Below are 4,617 nucleotides of genomic sequence, written 5' to 3'. Positions count from 1 at the left end.
ATATATATATTCATACACTTATATGTATTTGTGTGTGTGTGTGTGTTTGTGTCTGTAGAAACAGAGGAAATCAGTGGACACATAAATACGGAGATAGAAGCGGGACAAGGTGAAAGAAAGGAAGAGAAACAGAAAGAGAGGGGTAGAATGAGAGAGAGTGTAAAAGTACGACAAAGAACGAACAAAAATAGCAAGAAAAGCAAATAAATAAACAAACAAACAAATACAAGAGAAAATTAGTTTTTCGAGCTTTCGTAGGACTGCGGGAAATCACTTTGGAATCCTGCTTAATGCCACTAAAGACAGCTATCAATCCAGATGACCGTTTGGGTGGAGTTTTATCGATGTCATCTTAAACGCGCTATAAATTGAGATTGCATCGCGAGAGAAAAGCTTTCTTTCTTCCTCTTTCTTTCTTTACTTTTTTCTTCTTCCCGTGTATTTTTCTTAATTCCTCTTTCCTCTGCATCACTGTCTCTGTTTTTATTTCTATCGTTCCTTTTCTATCTACATCTTAATAGTAAGACTTCTCAGAATACGTCGACTCGATTTTCACTTTGAACTGTGCGAAATAAAAGAAAACGGTTGGAAGATATAAAAACAGAAACGAGAAAGAAGGAAAACGTAAACTATAGATAGACTGCTAAGATGATGAAAGACTTAGGTCTTTATCTTCGTCAATTTTCAGGAAACAAAATGGTATTTCAAGAGCTAACGGGATCCGCATTGAATGTGATTTGTTACAATTTATTGAGTCTGAATAAGATTCTTAATGATTTATTGTGTCTCTGGAAGTAAGAGTGTTGTGCAGTGAAATGTCACTTGTCGACTATGAGCTAAACTGACGTCTACATTATCTTAAATCAGCAATATATTCTCAAGAAAACTGACATACATATACATATACACACATACATATACACACACAGATATATATGAATGCATATATGCATGTATATATATATGTGTGTGTACGTGTGCATGTGTGTGTGTGCGTGTATATGCATACATTCATACATAGTGACGTATACACTCCAGAAACATATTTATATATTTTGTAATATCGAGTATATCAGAAGAAATTGTAAAAAATACGCCACCCATCAATCATTTTTAAGCGTAAAATTTCTTCAGAATGTATGGCAGTCAACTGTCTCCGTGAGAAAATGGTTGTTTTCGTCTTTCTTTTTATCTTTTCCTTTTGTTTTTGTCACTTTTTGTCTTCCTTATTTTATCCGGTTTTTTTTTTTTTTATAAATATACTTTAGATTGTCACAAATTTGATGTAGTACGTCACTGCAAATAGTCTTTGATTAGTTTCAAGGGAAATAAGTATTGCAAGACTAACTCTTCCATTACGTCCTTTCTACTGTGTTTTTTACGTCATAGATGTAGTGTAGGCTGACGTCTTTTTTATTCTTGCATTTTTTTCTTCTTCTTTTAGTATAAAATTCATTCATGTTTCATGGGTTGCATGCAGAACAGCGAGAATCCAAACAATAAAGTATCTATTCATTCTTAATATGATCTGGCGCATTCGAACGTGAATATCGCATCGCTGTTTTCTTTACACTCCCGATGAACGCCTCCTCATTTTAGCCCACATGATCCTTGGGGGACCATAAAATATTTTGTAGTCATTATCCGTAATCTACACCCCAAAACACTTCAGTAACTCTACTTTGCATCGCTAGCAAACTTATATGTTTTATGATCATTAAAGTGCAACGACCTCTACAGTTACCAGCCTTCAATTTGATTTTCCGATACTAGGTTAATCGGAAACATAAATTGCCATGCTATTCATAAACCTTATCGGTAGTTCAATCATTTGGTGAAAATATACCACCAAAGCAACTTAAACCGTCCAGAAGATTGGTGCGTTTGCTAGTGTGCAATAAATTGGTTTTTCTTCTATAATACACAAAATATTTTAACAATCGTTACTCTTTTACGCTTTTACTTGTTTCAGTCATTTGACTGCGGCCATGCTGGAGTACCGCCTTTATAGTCGAGCAAATCGACCGCAGAGCTTATTTTTTGTAAACCTAGTACTTATTCTATCGGTCTCTTTTGCCGAACCTCTAAGTTACGGGGATGCAAACACACCAGCATCGGTTGTCAAGCGATGCTGGGGGGAGGGACAAACAGACACACAAACATATACACATACATATATATATATATATATATATATATATATATATATACACACGACAATTCCCAACAATTGTTATTAAAAATATGGGGTTTTATTTAAACATCGAGTGGCAATGGGGGTCCAGTAGAGTAAAATAGAAATCAAAGGGGTCCGTAGGTAAAAGAAAAAATGGTTGAAAACCACTGCTTTTGGCGATGTGTATTCATAACATACGAGATTGACCGGGTTCAACGGAGTAATGGAACTTCTACACACCACCGTTTTTCGACCTGGTTGTGTTGCACTCCTCAAACAGGCTCTTGTTTATAGAAATCAGCAAATTATTTGGTGATGCGTATTAATATCTGCTACACACATGATAATTCATGAGGCGCATTATGAACAGCGATAATCCAAACTAGCTTATGTATCTATTCATTCTTAATACATTCTGGTAGGTTCAGGCGTGAATATCTGATCGCTGTTTTTTTCCCTCATCAGAGAACAGCACCACCCTTAAGACGATGTGTTTTATAACATACGCGATACACTGATGTGGAGGCGCAATGGCCCAGTGGTTAGGGCAGCGGACTCGCGGTCATAGGATCGCGGTTTCGATTCCCAGACCAGACGTTGTGAGTGTTAATTGAGCGAAAACACCTAAAGCTCCACGAGGCTCCGGCAGGGGATGGTGGCGAACCCTGTTGTACTCTTCCACCACAACTTTCTCTCACTCTTACTTCCTGTTTTTGTTGTGCCTGTAATTCAAAGGGTCAGCCTTGCCACACTGTTTCACGTTAAATATCCCCGAGAATTACGTTAAGGGTACACGTGTCTGTGGAGTGCTCAGCCACTTGCACGTTAATTTCACGAGCAGGCTGTTCCGTTGACCAGATCAACTGGAACCCTCGACGTCGTAAGCGACGGAGTGCCAACAACAACGATACACTGATTTAACAGTATAATGGGACTTTGAGACACTGTAATGTTTCGACCTCGCTTCGTATCTCCAATCAGTCGATTGATCAAGCTCTAGTCAGTTTCTGGATGCAGTGTACAATGTCGAAATCCGAAAAGCCTACAAGGAGTGAATATATAAAAATGTAGCTGTGCTGCTGTTTATGTTGTCTTTTTGCCGGTGGAGATCCATATCGTGTCAACACCGTGTGTTTCGTGATGTAAACCATCTGTAACGATAATTGCTAATTTACCTTATTAAGTAGCCTTTTAGTTGGTTTGATGGTTGCTTTATTGATTGTGTGGCTCTGTGATTCAGTAATTCAGTGGTTGCTGTTCTCCAGCCAACTGGCCTCTTATAATACGTGAATGCGTGTGTTTGGCTATGTATGTGTGTATACGTGTGGTCCCGTGTGTAAATATATAGGCGTATTTGTCTATGAATATATATATCTATATGTGTATGTACGTATAACGCCGCACGGCAATAGATATAAGCCAACACACATACACACGCGAAAATACATGCCCACATACGCACGCGAGCACACACACACTCACTCACATGCACACACACATACACACACACACACACGCGTGTGTACAACAGAACTGTTTTGATATGACCATGCACACAGTTACGTGTTTGTTTGTGTGTGTGTGTGTGTGTGTATCTGTCTATGTGACTGTGTCAAACGTGTGAGCGTACAAGCGTACATGCGTGCGCCTGCGCCCGCGTGCGTGTGTGTGTGTGTGCGTGCGTGCTTATTCGTAAGTGCGTGCAGAGCTGGAGGCAGGAAGAGGTACGAGGCAAATGTTTTGCTTGATGTCTCCCGAGTATTCTGTTCACACATTACTGTAATCGACAAGCCGATTACATCTAGATGGGGAGAGAGCAACCAAATTAACTGCATATCAAAACTTAATATAAATACTGTTTAGCGGCAGCGAGCTTTCTTTCCCAAGGGGGGGGGGGGAACCAACTTTAAATATTAGCTAGTTTACTGGACTGGCACAGGAAGATGGTATCGCGCATGCGTATCAGTCAATAATGCGGCTGGAATTACGAAGTGAGAAAGCGAGATCGATGAAAGGGAGATATGAAGATTAGTATGACGGGAGGGAGAGAGAGGAAGAGAGAGAGAGAGATACAGACAGGCAGACAGAGGGAGAGGAAGGGGTGAGAAGGAGATAAGAGAGAGAGGAAGAGAGGGAAACAGACGCACAAAGAGAGAGATGGGAAACGGATGAAGAAAAATATAGGCACGGACTGTACTGAGGAAACAAGTGCAAAGGGGAAACTAGTGTGAATGAGAGGGGGGTATTGAAGCAGCTAGAAAGTGTATGAGTATGTGAGTATGTGTATGTGAGTGTGCATGTATGTGCGTGCGTATGCGAGATATTTGCTTTTGTGAGGGTGGACAAAAACTAGTTATGTTAATGAAATTGGTCTTGGGAGTATGGATTTAAGGTATATATGTTTATATATATATAATTATATACAGTATATATATATATAT

General features: G+C 39.3%; 1 long non-coding RNA gene across 1 annotated transcript; it reads right to left on the bottom strand.

Moving 5' to 3' along the window:
* Nucleotides 1-224: 224 nt before the first annotated feature.
* LOC106867715 (uncharacterized) lies at nt 225-1,348 on the bottom strand. Its single transcript, XR_001409178.2, has 2 exons — nt 1,101-1,348; nt 225-562 (listed from the first exon to the last, which is right to left on the bottom strand). It is a non-coding gene; the product is annotated as an uncharacterized LOC106867715 (long non-coding RNA).
* Nucleotides 1,349-4,617: the final 3,269 nt, after the last annotated feature.

The sequence above is a fragment of the Octopus bimaculoides genome, chromosome 5 (assembly GCF_001194135.2).
Source record: "Octopus bimaculoides isolate UCB-OBI-ISO-001 chromosome 5, ASM119413v2, whole genome shotgun sequence".
Classification (NCBI taxonomy): Eukaryota; Metazoa; Mollusca; class Cephalopoda; order Octopoda; family Octopodidae; genus Octopus; species Octopus bimaculoides.
Note: the sequence above shows the minus strand (reverse complement) of the source record. Positions and strands in the feature narration are given on the sequence as shown.